The following is a 22,386-nucleotide window of genomic DNA, read 5'->3' as shown; positions in this document are numbered from 1 at the left end:
CCATGAAAGAGGCACTAGAGTGAGCATTTTTGTAAAATTGGCCCATTTCCATAAATTTCAACAAAATTAACCCATTTTCGTAATTCTTTTATAAAATTGGCCTTTTTTGGTATTTTAGTTGGGTACATGCTAAATTATGGAATCTACACTATATTTGTAAATATGTATATTAGGATTATATTTATAAAAACATATAAAAAAATAAGTTTCTAATTAAAATAGTAAAATTGAAGTCTTGATGATTTTAGTCTCATTATATATGGATAATTTTTTAGCTTTATTATGAGTTTAAATGGTATTTTTAGATTTTATATAAAAAAATAAAAAAGTTTCTTATGATAATATTTGTTATGTTTTAAAAAGAATAATTTTGAAGGGTCCCTTTGAATATGCAGTGCATTTATTTGCGGTTAGTGTAAAACAGCGACGGCGGTGAGATTAGGTACTGTAGTGATATTATAGCGTGAGACAAAAATAAAGTTCAACGCACCACAATGGAAGTAAACGCCCATCCAAAGGAACCCTGAGTCTTTTTTTTTAATTGAATATAGAGTTATATAAATTAAAAAATATATTTCAAAATTTATCAAATATTTATTTCTGCAAGAGATTATTTTATAAACCCTTCAACCACCTCACTTATAATCTTGATCAATAAAATCAGTATATGTTAACTTTTTTTTCATGTTAGCTTTCAAGTCACTAAATTGTTTTTCTTTCTCACGAAAAAATAAAAAATAACAACCACAAATAAAAAAAATAAAAGTTATGGTTTTATTGATCAAAGATGAAGGAGATGATGAGCACTATTATAAGTTTTGGAGATCAATGAGGCTGATAGTGGAGATGGAGTTTGAGTGTAGCATTGTATGACTATTCTGTGTGTCAAAAAATGGAACATAACTTTAGTCTCGAAAAAATTAGAATTAGATGCCGCTTCTATTTTGTAGTCAGATCCATGACTGCAGTCTTTATTAGTATCATATATCAATCCATCAAAAGCCAAAAAATAATTTAATGGCAATAAACAAACATCCCCTCCTTTGAAACTCTTCCATAGTTGCCTAGGTTTTTTTAAGTAATTAAAATGCAGGTACATGAGTTAATACAGGGAATAAAGACCTTAAGCAAAATGACATAACATGCTATCCATGAAAACCACCTAATTTATCTACTTCATCTGATTCAATGTTAATAACTCTAGGAATTTTCACTAATGACCATTCATCGTCTTTAGAACTACCAATGAAACTAATGCCTCTCATCACTTTCGTTAGTCTCTTCGAAGCCCTGAAAGGATTATGAATCCTGTAAAACCCCATACCCGGCCTGAAAGTTTAAGCCGAACTTGGACTAGTTACATCAACGCATTGAAAATCGATTTCTTTTCGAGATTTTAACTTTGAAAATCATATATTTATTTTTGTCAGTTTAGGTGGTTATATAGTTTCGTGTTAGAAATTGACCGATACAGACGAGATTATCAAAAGGAAAGCAAGGCAAAGTCTAAGGACCATTTACAAACCCAAAAGATCAAATCACAATTATTACAGTACAAGCTGATCCGAGCTCTCGAGCGTCGTCGGATCCTAAGTCATATGTCCACCTGAACAGAATAAGGTAAAACAAAGGGTGAGCTACCAAGCATCACATAACCAAACTCAGATACAAATAAACAATTCTTGATATATAAAAATCAAACTCACGTAAGGAACTTAAGATAGTTTTATATCTAGTATGAAATAGATCTAGAGAATCACAAAGGTTCCCATAATAGTGGTACAACAAAATCGAGCAAAACAAAGCGAAACAGAACATAACGAATTGAGCAAAACAGAGCAGAGCAGAACAGAGCCGAACAAAGAATGTGTGTTATGCAGATGCTATATTTTTCAAATAGATCAGAATACAGATTTATCAGAAAACATCATACTCAAACTCCGCTACACACCAAAATAGAGTTTCCCCAGAACTCATCCAACCAAATCACACCAACAGATATCTGTGGATAGTGCCACCAGTATTTTGCAGTTAAAACTGCCAGATCGAATACATGTGGTCAAACCACTATAGTATAGTCGAACTGTCGGAACTGAATTGTAGATAAGCCACCAGATAATGCAGATTATTAAACTGCTAGAAACTTTCTTCTTTCACATCAATCCAAGTCCCATGCAATGTGTCATGGCATGCATATGCAAAATCAAAGTAATGAGCAAGTAAGTCATGCTATCTCTCAGTAACAGAACCAGTGAATATGGGAGTCCATGTTTTGTAAAGTAGGCTTATCAAACCTAAAAAAATCATACCAGATTTGCCATAAAGTCACATGAACTGTTATAAATCAGAATCAGTAACAATCAGTCTAACATGTTCAGATGTAATATATTTTTCATCAACAGAGTAACGCAGAGATGTACCAACAAACTTAACAGAATACAGATCATACCTGGATAATTCGCACACATAGACAATAGCACATTACGTTCTGATAGATCCTACTCACTTAGGTTCAAACATAACAGACATACATACATGTCACAAGTTGTTCATCATCAGTCTAACATGTTTAGATATCGAATATATCATCCATATATCAGTATTAGAGCATCAGATAGTCCCCTTACGATCAAATTCAGATCATAAATACATTGTGAAGGTTAGTACTCGTGTCTTGGGCAATACTCGCGGCCTCAAAAATAAGATCAAGATTCTATTCATATACCATACGACTTGGACACACACCCATGTCCTTGCCCGTGTGGCTCACACAGCTTGGGCACACACCAATGTCCCTAGCCGTATGGTCCTAAACCATAAATAGTAAGTTACATGACCTAGACACACACACCTGTCCTTTGCTTGTGTGAACCCTGCATTAATATCGCCACACACGGCCTGGACACATGCCTGTATAACCCTAATTTGATGGACAGTGAGTTACACGACCAACCATATTTTTGGATGTCTAAAATTCATAGAATTTAAGGGTTTTGGTACACACCTGGTCTTGTTTTGAAGTAGAATCAACATGGAGAAGTCCCAGAACCTAATTTAAGCATTCAATAATCAATTAAACAACTAAAACGATGAATCATTGCATACATTAACACTCAACTAAGAATGTCTAACCCTCGACGCTAAACTTTTGACGAAGAACGCTTACCGACAATTCACCAGCACAACTTAGAATGTTGGAAAAACGTCACTCTTGAGAACTTCGTCTGACAAAGACTTACATAATTCTGAATCCATTCCGAACGAAAAGAACTAAACGTAACTTCGACTATCATCAACCTCAAATAAATAAACTTGATAAAGGGCATTTACAATTTAATTGAAGATTAATCGCACAAAGGAATTGACGTAACAAATACAGAAGGATTAAACGATAAAATAATGGAGCAGAAGAAAGAAAGAAAGAAAAATAACATTGATCAGAGAGGAGAGAAGACAGAGAAAGAAAAATAAAGGAGGAGAGGACCTTCCAAATATCTCATTCGGAAGTTAATTAACTTGTTGTCTTTAAAAAATCAAAGAAAATAACTAAATTATGAAATTGTGCAAAACATTTCCCTATTGTGTACATAAAGACTCGAACACAATATTAGAGGATATACAGACACTTAACCATTAAACCAGCAAGCTCATTATTTTCATTAGTTGGTCGAAATTACAACTTATGCCAAACGGTCAAGAATAAGGGTTTGATAAAGAAAATAACAAAATTTCAAGGAATAGAGTTCAAACCCAAAACCTCACACACATCCCTAGAACACTTGACCACTAAACCAAACCTACTTACTTGTTAAAAATTTCCAACATCTAAACTCAGAATCGAATGATGAACATACTTGGCTTCAAAATCAAATTTTTTCTAACCTGGTTTTTAGGGTGTTACAAATCCAATCCACATCATAATGGCTATCATACTCAACAATCAACTGATAGGAAACAAAATGAATCTCACATCATTTTATTAAAGTTTTGTTTGGTAGAGTGAAAAAAATGAAATGATGGAAAAATAAATGGTAAAAAGTAAAATGATGGAAAATATAAATTTTCTTTTCGTAGGTGTAGTTGGTAGTAAAGATAAAAAAATGGAAAGAAAAAACAGTTTTCTTGTTGTTAGTTGCTTGGTAGAGTTGAAAAATAAAATGAAAGAAAATAAAACTGTTGAAAATACATAATTTTGAACTAGTATACTCTTCACTCTCATTTTCTCTCATCTTATCTTTACAATTTTGGAAGGATTAGTTTTTATGCATTAAGATGAAAAATGATCATCTTTCCTATTTTCTTTCCTCTCACTTTTCTTCTCAACCAAGCATATTCGAATTTTATTTTCTTTCCACTTTTCCACTCCCTCCTCCCATCCATCCACTTTTCCTCCCAACCAAGCACATTCTAAATCTCACCAATCCTAGCCAGTCCTGATTTTCTTTTTGTGGATGCATTAATATTAAAATTTATCTTCTGAATAAGAGGAAGAGCCTAATTCTTATTAACAACCACCACACAAGGTTATTTCTGAAGATAAAAAGGATCTTGGATCTTTGAAAATAACCTCCACAAAGAAGTTACCTTTTGGTCACTTAGCATCCACCTACAATGTTAAAGTTTTAACTATATCAATCATTTCAATCAGGATCAATCATTACAAGCACTAAACTTGAACCGAGGTGTTTAAACAATATATGAAATATAATTTATAAAAAATATGGTTACTCGAATAGTATTGAATTGTATTTTTAATTTATAATATTTTTGTATGATGTGAAAATAAGTATTTTTATTTAAAAGGGGAAAATAACTTAAAATTTTTATATAAAAACATTTTTTAAAATAAATATATGAGTTATTGGTTATATTTATTTACTTGAAATATTTTTATAGAAATATTTATGAAAAACTTTAAAACATTATCAAATGATATCCAAAAACCATAAAATAAAGTTCATTTTGTCAAAATAAGTCTAAAAAATCTAAAAAGCAAAATTATTATGAAAAAAAAAACAAGAAATTGAACCAAATTATAGTGGACAAATCGAAAACTCAAAAAAAAAAAATAATCGAACCAAACTCACCTTCACATTGAACTAAATAACTAACCCAATAACAAACTAAACTTAAAATAACTATAAACAGAATAAATCTGGAGGAGAACCCAAGCATAATGATAAATTTAGTTGTTACTGTTTACAACAATTGTCATTTTGGCCTTAATTTTTTATCACTTTGTCCCCTAACAAAATTTAGTCAAATTATTTTTTTCTGGATGAAAAAATCTAACAAACTGTTAATTGTAATGATGCTGACGTGACAATTTACATATACTTCATAGAAAATAAAAAATGTATAAAAGTTATTAAAAAGAACCTTTTAAAAAATTCACATTAACAATAAAGTACAAGTGGATTATTAGTGAATTGCCACATCAGCGATAATAAATTTCTAATAGGTGAGACAATTTAACTCAAAATTAAAGGTTGAGAACCAAAAAAAAAAGCCAAAATGACAAAAATGTAAATGCTTGAGGCTAAATTTGTAATTATGTTTATTTTTTATTATATAAAATGCCATGTGCTTGCAATGGCCTTGGCAAGCACTGGCCTTGGCCTTCCTAAAATGGGAAATTTTCCCTTTAAACTTTCTAATTTTTGTAAAGTTTTAAGTTAATATATGGTGAATTTTCTTATTTAAACCCTAAAATGGCTTTGTTGGAGTTGTAATTTGCATCAAACCTCTAGTTTTTCATGGGCAACTTCTTAAATGCCCTGTTGAAGTTTTGGGTGAGAAGGGCTAACTGCACTCACATATATTCAATGGTAGCTTCACCCTCAGATGCAATTGGGGCTGCAACTAGTAACGCTATGTTTTTCTTGCTTTGCCCTTGCTTTTCCTTATATAATCAAGATTAAGCTCAATGGTTTGCAACGAGCCAATAAGTTCATCAATCATTGTATCAATGTTCTTTGCCTCTTCTATAGCAGTCACCTTGATTGTAAAGTTTTCAGACAAGTATCTAAGAACCTTTTGGACCAGCTTAGTATTGGAATACTCTTCGCCAATAACAAATGCCTAATTTGTGATGTTGCATAGCTTTTGCACAAAACCTAAACAATGTTTCATTATCTTGCATTCTAAATGTCTTAAATCTTGTTGTTAGCATCTAGAGCTTAGACTACTTGAAAATATTAGTTCCTTCATGAGCAATTTCAAGAATGGTCCAAGCTTTTTTTGGTAGTAGTGCACTTTGAGGTACACCTAAACTCTTGAGGATCTACTCCATTAAAAATTGTATTAAGGGCCTTGGAGTTTGCATAAATGCTCTCATATGTGCTTACCAGTAGGCATGATTTGAGCCATGGACATAGGGGTCTTAAGATTGAGATTCCTTTCGTCTCTACAACAAAGCAATTATAGGATCTTCACTTTGTGCGTTAAGTCGTTTACCTTATAATATAAAAATAAGAAATAGATACAGTTGTTTGGTTACACAGTTTGAATCATCCTATGTCTATAAGGTATTGCCCAAAGAGTAATCTTCTATAAATCTCCTAGTACAAGATGTAATTTAAGTTCAACCACTCACCAAGTTGCAACCTTACTCTCATACATAATCTAGACCACACTCCTCATTAAGACTTTCCCTTTGACAACTTAGTTACAAATTGAACAATAAGAACAAATTGTTTACAATAATTTCCACTAAAGCAAGTTTCTTGCTCGAATAAGATAAATGCTTTCAACCTTTCACATAACACTAAAACAAGTCTTTTCCTAAATAAGAACATAATGGCTTGTTTAATTATAATTAATGTGAATCTCTATTTCCTTGAATTTAGCTTGATGAAGTCTTCAATATAGAATAAAATTAGTAAGGACCTTCTTTATGTAATCTTCTAAAAAAAACAAATATCTTCGAATAAGAAAACTTGAAGATTGAAACATTCGCTTAATTATGATAATGTAATTATTTTATATTTATTGGAATTAAATTGTAGGGTAAACTAAAAAAATAGTCACTTTTATTTTCTTCAGATTACATTTTAGTAACTTATGTTTGAAATATTACGTTTTAGTCGCTTACGTTATCGTTTTGTTACGAAGTGGCCACTCTACCGTTAAGCTCCATTACCTCCCTAACGGTGGCCTACGTGGCAATCCAAATGGATTTTAAATGCCAACTTGGATGTCCTATGTGGCAATCTAAATTAAATTTATTTAATTAAAAACCTATTTTTATCCCAAAAAATGAACATCCAAGTTGGCATTTTAAATTCATTTTGATTGCCACGTAGGATTGCCATTAGGGAGGTGACAGAGTTTAACGGTAGAGTGACCACTTCGTAACAAAATGATGACGTAAGTGACTAAAATATAACATTTCAAATATAAGTGACTAAAATGTAATATGAGACAAATAAAAGTAACTATTTTTGTACTTTACCCTAAATTATAATATAACCGAAAGAATTGTATTGATTAGTCTCACTAGAAGAAATGCATTGGAAAATATAACGCTCATGGAAAGTCTTATTACGGACCTAATTTACTAAACAATTTTTGTGCAAGAACAAGACATATTACTAACTTGTGCAAGTTCACATTGTTTTTTTTAAAGGACTTCCTTTTCAATTTTTTTTTTCCAATTCTAACATTTATGACTTCATCATGCATTATAAAACCTCAAGAAAAATGTTGCTTAGGGGTTCAAATCCTTCCATGTTCATATTTTATTTTAATAACAAACACTTGTGTGTAAGCAATGCAGCTATCCCACTTGTTTAATTAATTAATTTAATTATTTTAAGGCGCTGTTTGTTTAAATAAAATATTTTTCATAAAATATTTCCTGTATTTTACGGTATTTGTTTGGTGAAAAATAAATTACGAGAAAACATTTTCTAAAACACGGATAAATGAAATGGCTTTTTACGGAAAAGGTCTTACCGATTTTATTTCTGTAAGACTTTTCCATTTTCCTCCCCTCTCATCACAGCAGTCGTTCTCCTTCCTCTCTGTCCATCAGCCTCCGCCTCTCCTCATCATCTCTATTCGTTGGCCTCACCTTCGAATCTGAGTCTCGTCATCTCGTCGTCCTTACCAAGTCTGCATTTAGAAGAAACCCAAAAATCTAGCTTTCCAATCCTATCAAGGTATATCACTATCTTTTATTTTGATTACTTTGTAAATGAGCAGTTGAAATTTCCTTCATGGGGTTTAACTTGTTGCTTTTCTCTTTGGCTATTTCCTTGATTATTTTTGTTCTTCAAAGTTATTGTATTTTGGCTACTCTGTAAATTCGTTGCTTTCTCCATGGCCACATGTGAGTTTCTCTTTTTCTCTTTCTATGTGATTTTTTAGGGTAAGCTGACCAAGATTTTAATTGGGGGTTTTGGTTATTTTTCAAGCTTAGTTCTTGAATTAGCCTTTTTTTGTTTTTGTTAAGAGACTGGGATTTTTTGGAATTGGAATTTGTTTCTTGAATTGTTAAGAGATTGGGATTCAAGACCGATTGCCATTTTGGGTTTTTATTTAGCATATATATATCAAAAATTATTTTTCATTTTTTCATTTGTTTAATAGTCTGTTTCCAATTGTTTTTTCATTTTTCGTTTGTTTTAAACTCTAAATGCTAACCTTTTGTTTTACCGGAGAAGATCAATCTGAATATTTTGTTGCATTGCAACATGTTTGACACTATAAAAAGCTAGTTCGTCTACCTTTTTCTGTTGTTTGAAGTTTGAACTTTTGGGGTAAATGTGAAGATTCTAACTGTGTAAAGTTTCATGTCTCTTGAGGCGCCATTGGCTCGCATGCACCTTGTGATGTATGCACTGTTGTAAGGCTTGAGTTAGCATCTTCCATCCTTTGCAGGCAATAGAAGTTTGTTTATACTATACTGCAGTGAGAAGAAACTTGTATATTTTTGCCTTTGTACTTCGATTCGGACATGCACTCTCCGACATGTTTGATAATTTTTGATTATGCAACCGTGTTATAGACCGATAAAGCTGTAAATTTACTTGTAGTAATGTAATGTATCTATGCATGCATGGCATGATGCAGACCTTGCAGGGCCACTACATTTGTTGTGTATATTATGATCTTTAAGCCTGATAATTTGCATTTTTTGCTTTGAGATGTAAGCCATAAATTAGATGTTGGAAATGCTTGAGCCTGATAGATGCATTCATAACTTTAAAAGTCCAGAAAACCTTTTTGTCCCATCATTAATTTGACATGACTTTGTCTGATTGTCTCTCCATAAAATCAATAAAGATATTTAGCAATTAATTATCTTATCATTGCTTGAGAAACTTTCATATATGTATGTATGCACTTTAGTCATGGTAACTTGTTGTTATTTCAGGTAGCTTAGGAGTTCCAAATATTAAAATTCCAAAGTTGTGTTTCGGGAAATTTGTATAAGGCAAAGACCAGTACGATATATTTATGGGGAGGGATAAACCCCTGCTTGATGTACTCTATTCATTGCATAGTGAGGTATGGGGATACAGAGGGTCGAGACAATAAACTATTGTGCCTTCACTAATAGTTCTTCTGGTTCTTGAAGAAATACAACAGTCTCATGAAGACATATTTACTACGTAATTTTGCTCATTTCACATTAGTAGCATATTCCCTCTTGGATGGCTTTACTAACTAATATTTTCTTAAAAACCTTTCGTGAGTATTTGGTAGATAATTCATATATGCGGAGTTGTGTTTATATATATAACAAAAGAAATACACACTACTTGTGTAGTGGTTTATAAATAGAAAAGTAGTTTTTGGTTTGTTTACATTGGAGGAGAATATAATAGTTTCTATGGTGCAACTTGACAACATCAATTTCTTCTCTTGTTCCTGTTAATCCAAAGTCTAATATTATCCAAACCTAAGCCATAACATGTATGTGGATGTTATAAGGTAAGACTCTCAAATAAATATATTTTATATTAAAAATATATATTTATAAAATTATTTTAATAAATAATTATGGGTAAAGTGAAAAAACTAAAAATAGTGTATTTATAAGTTACCAATCATGTAATGTAATTATTAAATGGATATTTATTTTTTATATTCAAAACTGCAACGTTTGAAAATTACAAGTGTAAAACCAAAAAACAGTGAAAAATAGATAAATAAGAATGAGGTGAGAAATGATATTGTGGTTGCAATATATGTAAAAATAATGTAAAATAAACTCAATTAAATTCTCAAATGTAAGTTTCATTTGAAACAGTTTTTTCTGAAATATTCTTAAGAAATTTGTCTAACAATAAAAAATATTTTACACAGATTCATCCAAACACCAAAAAAGTAAACATTTTCAGAAAAGTAAATCATTTTCCAAAAAATATTTTACTTGCAAATAAATGGAGCTTAAATTTCACAACTAGAATAAGAGGTTGAGAAGTATCTTACATAATATAGTGAAATATTAAAAATTAAATATTAAAAAAAGAGAGTCACATATCAATTTTTTAACGATGCTTATTATATATAAAAAAAAGTACAAACCAATCTCTTCCAATCATGATACACCGTACAAAGAGGGAAAAGTAACTAAAAAATTAAGTATTTTAAAAATAAATATTGAATAAGTTTAAAATTTGTTTGATATATGGTTTAGATCAAGTAGGAAATATAATTAGATTTTTTGATTAATGCAATTTTTAAAATTTTAAAAGTAAAAGTATATAAAGAATAATGTTACAAGAATACAATTGAATTTTTTTTACATGAAATCATAAATAATTTCTTATCATTCTCAACACTGAAAAATTCTATCAGGGGATTATCAATGATACTTAAAAAATTAAATAACTAACCATATTATTTTTCAATGGATTATAGAAAAGCCTAACCTAAAAATAATTAATTAAACTTAAAAAAAAAAGTGTAGGAGTTTTATTTAACAGAAGTAAATTATAACAAAGACCTGTTTAGTAATGAAGGTTAATTTAAATACAAATCAAAGCATGAGGATTTATTTAACAAATGCAAATCAATTCAAGGACTGTTCAAGGAATTTGGCCCATTATAAAACCCTAAACATATGTGTATGCAATGGAGCTATATTCCAGTTGTCTAATTAATTAATTTCCATATCAAATCTTTCACATCCTCCATTAACCAAACAATTTATATTTATATAGTACAAGGACTTCTCAAGCGATTTAACCAAACATCTTTATCATGTTTTGCCTTTTACGTTTTGGTATTTTGATGGCATGTTTGTTCTTTTGCGGTTAAACGAAAACCATCTGAATCGACTAAAATGATTTCAGTTTCATTAATTGGTTTGGCTGCGGATCTGAACAAAGGCACAAAAAAAAAAAAACAACTTAAATGATATCTTAACATTCGCATATCAACGTCTAAAATCTTGTTTTTCATGTTGTTAGCTATACCTTTTCAACAACTCCTTTGGAAGAAAATAAAAAGAACTGATTAAGTCTTAACTTGATTAGTATCAATATTATTGTCAATATAGGAAGACGTGTGTTCGAGTGCGTTGAAGTGCATTATCCTCCTATTTAAGGGTTGGGGAGAGACTATGGGTAGTTCTAGACATTGTATCAAAAATAGCAAATATGATAAGAATCTATAATGAGATTAATGTTAAAAAAGAAAAAGAAAACTTTTTAAATTAATGTTTATCTTAGATTTTGTAATTCGTTGATGTATTTTATTCGTTATAATCGTATTTTATAAATTTTAATGTGTTAATATTATATTCATATAGATTTTATATTTTATAAAAGAGCTGGTAATAAGGTTAAATTCTGTTATTAGTCTCTGTACTTTGTGAGAGTTATGGATTTAATCTCTATATTTTAATTTGATCAATTTTAGTTTCTATCTTTTCAAATTTGTCAATTTTAATCCCTATACTTTTTGAATTTTGAAATTTTAATACTGATTCGTTTGGTTAAATTCAATTACTAGTCTTGTACTATACATACAATTTTAGAATTAATCCATATTCTCCAACTGGATCATTCTAAGTCCCTATATTTTTCAAATTTTGAACTTTCAGCCTTGATGCAAATAATAGTAGTTAATCCATTAAATAAATTTTAAGTGAGTAATATGTGAAAATAACTAGTTGACATCGCATTATACATACGATAATATGTTTGACATATTAGATTTTGAAAATAATAGAACTTAACTTAATGAATTTAACAATTATCATTTGATAAGAACTGAAAATTTAAAAATTTTAAAAATACAAAAACTAAAAACAATCAAATTAAAATATAGGGACTAAATCTATAATTTTTATAAAGTAAAGAGACTAATAGAAGAATTTAACCCAACAATAATATTATAACATGTAAGATGAAGCAAGTTGATCAAATGGATGATAAATTGGGGGATTGGACTGTTGAACTAATTTCTTGGAGCGCAAATCCACTTTAATTAATTTTAGTGTATATTGAAAATAATACAATTCAGAATGCAGAACATTAGTTACTAAGTTTGCTGTAGCAGGTAACTTGAGAAATAAAAAAAAATGAATTGAGCTATTATTTCTTTTCAAGGGCTTTTTTTGTTTTCTGGTGTTTGTTTATCATTTTCATATTTATTATCAAATAATGTTATTTTAAATTGATTAAATATTTTGTTTTTTATACTTTTATATCCGGATGAAATCTCTTTATCACTCTCTATTATCAATTATTTTTTTATAAATATTTATATTCAAATTTATTATGTGACTATCCTTTTAAAAAGAACTGTTCGCATGGTACTTGTAACATCTCAATACGATCTTATTTCATCTAATGGTAATCATTATATTTTTATGAAAAAATCAATTACTGACAAATAGTAATTAAATCATTCGTCTTAGAACAAATGATTCGTGACCATATTACTTTTTTTCTATCATGTAATGTCAATGAAAGAATATCATTTACCTTTTATTGAACTATGAATTTCACTATTGTAAGCGAAGCTATGTCATGCAAAAGTGAATATTATCATGTCTAACAATCTATCATATAAAAATAAATGGAATTAAATTAATGAACTTACAAAATCGTTTGAAACGATACTAATTTTGATTTACTAAGTAAAGACAAAATCACATGATATAAATTGTTTACAATTTAGCAACTTAAAATTTTCATACTTTTGGCACATTTCTAAGTCTAGCTTTTGGTATGTTTTTCTTGGGGTTTTTTTTTTCTATTTGGTAATTTTGCATCGGTGGTTTGTTTGTGGTGCTGACTGATGGCGAAGGTTGGTAATAATACGGTAGTGGAGATTGAGTTGGCAGATTTATCGTTAGACGAGGGTGAGGATGAGGGATGGAGAGCAGATTTGAACGGTGAGGAGATGGAGGAGGGAATGGACCTATGTGCAGTCGGTAGTTTTTTAACTGCCGGTGTCATTTAGTTCCATGCAATGAATAAGGCGTTGGCAAATCTGTGGTATCCCCATGGTGGAGTGACAATCTCTGATCTTGGTGAGAAACAGTTTATATTCAGGTTTTATTACGAAATTGATTTTGATAGGTTTTTACAAGGTAGCCCATGGACATTCAATGGATATCTGTTAGTGCATCACTGTCTTTGTAAAGGGGAGGATCTAATGACTATTCCGTTAATCCATGTCGACTTTTGAGTTCAAATCCACGATCTACCATCGGGTTTGATTAAAGAAAATATGGGAAGGCAATTCGGGAATTTCATAGGTGAGTTTTTGGAATATGATACAAAAGCCGTGGGAAGGGGATACCGTGGCTTTATGCGGATCCGTGTGCGAATTGACATTCGAGGACCGCTGAAACAAAGGAAGAAGATCATCCTCTCTCCGAAAAAAGTATTTATGCCTGTTTCCAATATGAAAGGCTATCTATTTTCTATTTTCTATGTGGACAATTAGAACACTCGAAAGGCTTTTGTCCGGTTAGAATTTTTTACAAGAAAAAGGAGATTCTGTTGGAGTGGGATTTGTCAATTCGGGCAGTTTCAAGAAGGGCAACTATGGGGACAAGCTATTGGCTTTGAGAGGAAGGTGATGTCTTTAAATTGGATGCAATACAAAGGGCTTCGAAAGGAAGGGTAGAGAGTGGTCAAATGGATATTCAAGGGTTTTTTCAGAATAAAACTTTAATGACCCACATGGGGATCAATCTAGGCTTAAACTTGACGGGAAGATAGTGTGCTAACTCTGATGAAGGGGAAATATGGACCCAAATGTAGTCCCTGTGGATGAAGATTCCTCAATGGAGATCAGGGAGGGGGAAAAAAGACCCCGCAAATTTGTGTTTTCTACGATTTCTATGGGAATGAATTCTATGAAGATTGTGGGTGAGCGTTCGAATGCTCGCATTTCTGATTTATTGGCTGGCTCTGTTGGACAAAGTAGCCGAGCATTATGAAACTTTTAAGTTGAAATGTTCAGGGGTTGGGGAGCCCACGAATAGTACGTTGTCTTCGGCATATGTTAAAGGCTTTAAATCCCAATGTGGCTTTTTTCATTAAGAAAAAGCTACATAGTACAAGAATGGAGAGGATCCGTAGGAGTTATGGGTTCTCATATGGACACACGGGCGTGTTCAAGGCCGAGTGAAAACTGGGTTGGTACCTTTATTGCACACGGGCTAACAAACATCCACATAGGCGTGTGACACGGTCGTGTGGCCCAACACGAACCCTAAATCTTTTCTTTTACTTTTTCTTCTTTTTCACTATCCAACCCTAGCGCCGCTACTCACAACCCCCAGTCCCTTCCGGCCATCGTCGCCCCATTCGTCGCCTTTTATTCCACCTTCTCCCTCATCACTCCCGCAACCCCTTTTCCTTCTCCTTTTCTCCCCATCGTCACACCTCCCCTCCAACTTCACGCCTCCCTCACTGATACGAGTCACAAAAGCCCAAATTCTTGAAGGCGAGGCCCAATAAGCAAATTCCCAGCCCAATCAAGAAATCCATCCATACTTAGTTGAAAATCAGGCCAAATTGTCAAAGTGGCCCAAGTTGTAAAGTTTTATTTTTATTTTTATTTATTTATTTATTTATTTACTTAGTTTAAATTTTTATGTCAATATTCAGTCCAAGAGTCCCAGATAAAATGACCTTTGACCGAATTTCCATATTAAAATAATTAGGAGTTTTTTTTATTTTAGTTTTCTAATTAGATTAGGACTAGTTATAAGGCCTATTTAAAGGCATGGCTGTCCACCTTGTTAAACACTTATCATTATTATTAAAATTTCAGATTTGTTGAGAGCAGAATTTTCTTTGAGTTTTCTCCAAGATTTTTCTCTTGAGTTTTCTTTAGAAGTTGTTTTAACAATCTTGTGATTGTGGGAGCCATCTTCAACCTTCTTCTTGCCATTGATATTCTTTGGAGGGGAGATTAGAGCCGTTTGAAGGGAGTTGTGAGATCTTTCGAGATTTCAAGGCTTCTTAGGACTTATCTTTTAATTTCTTACTGTCAATTCTTTCTTTATTTCTACTTGTGCTGAATCATTATCTAATCTATTTTCTGTTCTTATTGTGTTTTCAGCCTTTTTCTATCTTAAGGAATCAGCCCAAAAATCCCCAATTTTTAGGGTTTTTCCATACTCTTTTTGGGTGAAATTAGATTGTCGAAATTTGGGGAAAACTATCTTGGTGTTCAATTGGGCAGAATCACAATCTCCTTGAGGGTTTCAAGAACCCTAACACTTATTTCTATTCTCAATTTGATTCTTTGCTGATTTGGGGATTTTATTTCAGATCTGAAAATTCAAAAAAATCTAATTTTTTAATTTTCTGTTTCGTTTCAGATCTAATTGTTTAGGGTTTTCGTAGGAGTTTCTCGTGACTTGGCAACTCGATCTTGGTCCGCGCGCAACCCCGTATCATTTGAAAGATCGAAAGATAACTTTCAACTTCAATACCTCTCAAATGAAAGACGCTTTCATACGATCAACTTAGGCAAAGATGCAATAACACTACATGATCCCGAAGGTAAGCGAGGTAAGGAAATTTTAGAAACCGAGTCCAGTGCAGATTTGAAAATTATTGATAAAACTTTTGGTGACTTAGTTCTTAAAAGATCCCCTCATTTTGATCCGATTAATTGTTACTCTTCGATTGTGGTTGATAAAGTCATTACGAAAAGAAGCGTGATTTGTTATTCTCTTGATTTACCTTGTGTAAAATCCTCGAATTTGTCCAAATCTGTTTTGGAGAATAAGGTAATTAATTTTTCCAAATTTGTTTTCAATTTATATTCGTGCCTTAAACAGTTTATGTGGTTGTACATGAAGTTTGAGTTCCATTTGACAAAGGTTAACTCAACAACGGAGATTCGACTACACTATGCCCCCGATGAGCGAAGGTTTGTTTTAAATGAAAAAGGTAAAATCGACCCTTATTCTTCTGCTTATCGAGGTAAGATGCTTGAAACCTTTAAAACACTTTTGTACTCCTCGGATAGTGATAAAGATCGTGTTGATGAACACTTAGATCGAAACGTGCTTGACTGTCCTATTTTATTTATTCTATCTGTTTTGATGGTTGATAAAAAGATTCTTGTTTTTGATAATGCATGTGTGAGTGAATCTATAGACCGTCGATTAATGCATGGTATGATTATGCAACTCTGTGAACCATGTGAATCTTTTCAAATACCTACTTGTGACGATTATGTTTACCATTTGATTTATTACTCGCAATTTATTCATGGTTTGTGGGAACAATGTGAGACGACTGAATGCCTTAAAACATGTCCATCTTTGTTTCAAATATTTGACGAGGCAGTGGTGAGTAAATTAGATTGTTTGCATGGTAATCTGAATCTGTCCATTCACTTGCGTTATACCTGTTCTATTATGCTTATAATTGGACTACAAGCTTGTTTGTGTTGCTATTTACTATTTCATGGCTATTCTTTTCAGTGGACTCAATTGCCATTACTCCCGTTCGATAGAGGAAAGTCGAGTTCATTTGATTTTTCAGATTCGAGGACGAATCTTTTTGAGGAAGGGGGGAATGATACGAGTCACAAAAGCCCAAATTCTTGAAGGCGAGGCCCAATAAGAAGATTCCAAGCCCAATCAAGAAATCCACCCATACTTAGTTGAAAATCAGGCCAAATTGTCAAAGTGGCCCAAGTTGTAAAGTTTTATTTTTATTTATTTATTTATTTATTTTATTTAGTTTAAATTTTTATATTCAGTCCAAGAGTCCCAAATAAAAGACCCTTGGCCGAATTTCCATATTAAAATAATTAGGAGTTTTTTTTAGTTTTAGTTTTAGTGTTCTAATTAAATTAGGAAAACATTTGAAAGGCCTATTTATATGGCTTGGCCAGCCACCCTACATTACATTACAATTATATTGAAAATTTCAGATTTGATTTGAGTGAAAATTCTCTTTGAGTTCTTCAAGGATTTTCTCTTGAGTTTTCTTTAGAAGTTGTTTTAACAATCTTTTTGATTGTGGGAGCCATCTTCAATCTTCTTCTTGCCATTGATATTCTTTGGAGGGGAGATTACAGCCGTTTGAAGGGAGTTGTGAGATCTTTCGAGATTTCAAGGCTTCTTAGGACTTATCTTTTAATTTCTTACTGTCAATTCTTTCTTTATTTCTACTTGTGCTGAATCATTATCTAATCTATTTTCTGTTCTTATTGTGTTTTTAGCCTTTTTCTATCTTAAGGAATCAGCCCAAAAATCCCCAATTTCTAGGGTTTTTCCATACTCTTTTTGGGTGAAATTAGATTGTCGAAATTTGGGGAAAACTATCTTGGTGTTCAATTGGGCAGAATCACAATCTCCTTGAGGGTTTCAAGAACCCTAACACTTATTTCTATTCTCAATTTGATTCTTTGCTGATTTGGGGATTTTATTTCAGATCTGAAAATTCAAAAAAATCTAATCTTTTAATTTTCTGTTTCGTTTCAGATCTAATTGTTTAGGGTTTTCGTAGGAGTTTCTCGTGACTTGGCAACTCGATCTTGGTCCGCGCGCAACCCCGTATCATTTGGTATCAGATTTTGGGCGTTTTGGGTGTTCTTGGTTGATTTCTAAACTGATCTCTATTTTTTAAAGCATAAACAGCAGTTTTACCCAGAAAAATTGTTCAAAAAAATTCATTTGAGTGGGTAAACGTTGTCCGATTGATCTGAAATTTTACATACATGTGTTTGGCACTGTGATTGAATATAAAAAAATTATTCCCGCAAAAAAATCAGTCAAAAAGTCAAAAAAATCGAAAAAAAGACGAAATCCAATAAAAATTTTAAAAAAATTCAGCGGGTTGAGATTGGTGCCCAAACTTTCGAGATCAAAAATTAAATATTTAAGGACATTCGAGATTTAATTTTGTGATTTTTTGAGATCAGGAACACCTCGAACGAAGTTGTCAAGTTACTCCACAGTTTTTCGGGTTTTCTGTTTTCAGCAATTTTTATTGATTCTTAGCTGTAGGTTTTCATTTGTTTGCTTTTTATTATCCTTTTAAAATATCTAACATCTTCTTGTTTCTTGTGTTAGTAGGATTTAAACGTGTGCACAATCCTTCCTCGGTGCAACACGAATCACTTGGTGTCTCGTCAGTTTTTGGCATCCTAGTGCAAATTAGGATTCTTTGGTAGTTTGGTTCACACTCTCTAATTGGTTGATATAAACTCTGATAAAGAACTCACAAGATTGAATTCGACCTCATTGAGAATTTGATTTTTCTTTTTGAGTGATTAATGGTGAGGTTTGCTAACTTTTATTTTTGAGTGTTGAGTGTTTATTTTTTACAGGTTTTGAAGATGTCTAAAGGTGATAATAATGATGCACTTATGAAAGTCCAACAATAGTTAGGCAGACATACTGCTGCAATCACACAAATAAATGCTACACTTCAAGCATTGAATACTACTTTGAATGAGGTACGAGTGAATCAAAAACATCAATATCGAGATCCAATTAAGGAAGATAGGGATAACCAGCCCCATAGGTGCAACCCTCAACGTGTCCCTAGAATGGATGATGATTGTCATGATCATGGACAATCATCTTTGGCAAAACCAAAGAGCGAGCAGCAACGAGAACATCTCTTTCATACTCGCTGCCACGTACAAGGTAAGCTTTGTAGAGTTATTATTGATGGTGAAAGTTGCTCGAACGTAGCCAGCACGACGATGGTGGAAAAGCTTTGCTTAACCACTACCAAGCATCCACGACCTTATCAACTACAAGGGCTTAGCAACGAAAGCCAATTTAAGGTCACTCAACAAGTGCGCATCGCCTTTTCTATCGGTAAATATCAAGACGAAGTCGTGTGCGACGTAGTACCTATTCAAGCCTGCCATTTATTGCTAGGAGAACCATGGCAACTGGATCGAAAAGTCACTCACGATGGTCGTACCAATAGGTATTCTTTCAAGCATCAAGGAAAGAAACTTACCTTAGTGCCGCTCACTCCGGAACAAGTCCATGAGGACCAAATCAAACTGAGAAATTCTGTTAAAACAAGTGAGGAAAAAGAAAAAAAGAATGAAAAAGAGCAAAAAGAGATTGAGAGTGAAAAGGAATGTGAAACAGAAAAGAAATTTGAAAAAGAAGTTGAAGAAAGAAGAGAAAATGAGTTAGAAAAAGAAACAAAAGAAAAAGACGAGGAAAGGCTAGTGAGGAATGTTTCCACTAACCAAGATCTGAATTTTTCTTGTGTTGCTACTTTTCAGGTTCTTGAAAGATCGAAAGATAACTTTCAACTTCAATACCTCTCAAATGAAAGACGCTTTCATACGATCAACTTAGGCAAAGATGAAATCACACTACATGATCCCGAATGTAAGCGAGGTAAGGAAATTTTAGGAACCGAGTCCAGTGCAGATTTGAAAATTATTGATAAAACTTTTGGTGACTTAGTTCTTAAAAGATCCCCTCATTTTGATCCGATTAATTGTTACTCTTTGATTGTGGTTGATAAAGTCATTACGAAAAGAAGCGTGATTTGTTATTCTCTTGATTTACCTTGTGTAAAATCCTCGAATTTGTCCAAATCTGTTTTGGAGAATAAGGTAACGAAATTTTCCAAATTTGTTTTCAATTTATATTCGTGCCTTAAACAGTTTATGTGGTTGTACATGAAGTTTGAGTTCCATTTGACAAAGGTTAACTCAACAACGGAGATTCGACTACACTATGCCCCCGATGAGCGAAGGTTTGTTTTAAATGAAAAAGGTAAAATCGACCCTTATTCTTCTGCTTATCGAGGTAAGATGCTTGAAACCTTTGAAACACTTTTGTACTCCTCGGATAGTGATAAAGATCGTGTTGATGAACACTTAGATCGAAACGTGCTTGACTGTCCTATTTTATTTATTCTATCTGTTTTGATGGTTGATAAAAAGATTCTTGTTTTTGATAATGCATGTGTGAGTGAATCTATAGACCGTCGATTAATGCATGGTATGATTATGCAACTCTGTGAACCATGTGAATCTTTTCAAATACCTACTTGTGACGATTATGTTTACCATTTGATTTATTACTCGCAATTTATTCATGGTTTGTGGGAACAATGTGAGACGACTGAATGCCTTAAAACATGTCCATCTTTGTTTCAAATATTTGACGAGGCAGTGGTGAGTAAATTAGATTGTTTGCATGGTAATCTGAATCTGTCCATTCACATACGTTATACCTGTTCTGTTATGCTTATGATTGGACTACAAGCTTGTTACCGTTGCTATTTACTATCTCATGGCTATTCTTTTCAGTGGACTCAATTGCCATTAGTCCCGTTCGATAGAGGAAAGTCGAATTCATTTGATTTTTCAGATTTGAGGATGAATCTTTTTGAGGAAGGGGGGAATGATACGAGTCACAAAAGCCCAAATTCTTGAGGGCAAGGCCCAATAAGAAGATTTCAAGCCCAATCAAGAAATCCACCCATACTTAGTTGAAAATCAGGCCAAATTGTCAAAGTGGCCCAAGTTGTAAAGTTTTATTTTTATTTATTTATTTATTTATTTTATTTAGTTTAAATTTTTATATTCAGTCCAAGAGTCCCAAATAAAAGACCCTTGGCCGAATTTCCATATTAAAATAATTAGGAGTTTTTTTTAGTTTTAGTTTTAGTGTTCTAATTAAATTAGGAAAACATTTGAAAGGCCTATTTATATGGCTTGACCAGCCACCCTACATTACATTACAATTACATTGAAAATTTCAGATTTGATTTGAGTGAAAATTCTCTTTGAGTTCTTCAAGGATTTTCTCTTGAGTTTTCTTTAGAAGTTGTTTTAACAATCTTTTTGATTGTGGGAGCCATCTTCAACCTTCTTCTTGCCATTGATATTCTTTGGAGGGGAGATTAGAGCCGTTTGAAGGGAGTTGTGAGATCTTTCGAGATTTCAAGGCTTCTTAGGACTTATCTTTTAATTTCTTACTGTCAATTCTTTCTTTATTTCTACTTGTGCTGAATCATTATCTAATCTATTTTCTGTTCTTATTGTGTTTTCAGCCTTTTTCTATCTTAAGGAATCAGCCCAAAAATCCCCAATTTCTAGGGTTTTTCCATACTCTTTTTGGGTGAAATTAGATTGTCGAAATTTGGGGAAAACTATCTTGGTGTTCAATTGGGCAGAATCACAATCTCCTTGAGGGTTTCGAGAACCCTAACACTTATTTCTATTCTCAATTTGATTCTTTGCTGATTTGGGGATTTTATTTCAGATCTGAAAATTCAAAAAAATCTAATCTTTTAATTTTCTGTTTCGTTTCAGATCTAATTGTTTAGGGTTTTCGTAGGAGTTTCTCGTGACTTGGCAACTCGATCTTGGTCCGCGCGCAGCCCCGTATCAACTATAAATAGTTGTTCATTTTCATTGTAAAAGGACTTTTGACTTTTGATCATTTGAATGAACTTTGTTCAAAGAGTGAGTTTTCTCCTCTCTAAATTCGTACGAGTTTCGATCTGATTTATCTAGCGTGCTAGTGGCGTCTATCGTTCTCTTTTGAACTTATCACCTTGCTTTGGTGTGGCGATCAAGTCACTCACGTTTAAATCCTACTAACACAAGAACCAAGAAGGTGTTAGATAACGTAAAGGAAGAATAAAGGTAAACAAATGAAAACCTACAGCTAAGAATCAATAAAAATTGCTGAAAACAGAAAACCCGAAAAACTGCGGAGTAACTTGACAACTTCGTTTGAGGTGTTCCCGATCTCCAAAAATCACAAAATTAAATCTAGAGTGTCCTTATATATTGAATTTTTGATCTGGAAATTTTGGGCACCAAATTCAACCCGCTAAATCTTTTTTTTAAATTTTTATTGAATTTCGTCTTTTTTGATTTTTTTGACTTTTTGACTGATTTTTTTGCGGGAATAAATTTTTTATATTCAATCACAGTGCCAAA

General features: G+C 32.4%; 1 long non-coding RNA gene across 1 annotated transcript; it reads left to right on the top strand.

Moving 5' to 3' along the window:
* The first annotated feature begins 7,906 nt into the window (after positions 1-7,906).
* Positions 7,907-9,105, top strand: LOC107954873 (uncharacterized). Its single transcript, XR_001699729.2, has 2 exons — positions 7,907-8,162; positions 8,282-9,105. It is a non-coding gene; the product is annotated as an uncharacterized lncRNA (long non-coding RNA).
* Positions 9,106-22,386: the final 13,281 nt, after the last annotated feature.

This window comes from Gossypium hirsutum, chromosome D07, assembly GCF_007990345.1.
Source record: "Gossypium hirsutum isolate 1008001.06 chromosome D07, Gossypium_hirsutum_v2.1, whole genome shotgun sequence".
NCBI lineage: Eukaryota > Viridiplantae > Streptophyta > Magnoliopsida > Malvales > Malvaceae > Gossypium > Gossypium hirsutum.
The sequence above is the reverse complement of the archived record's forward strand: the minus strand, read 5'-3'. Positions and strand labels throughout refer to the sequence as shown.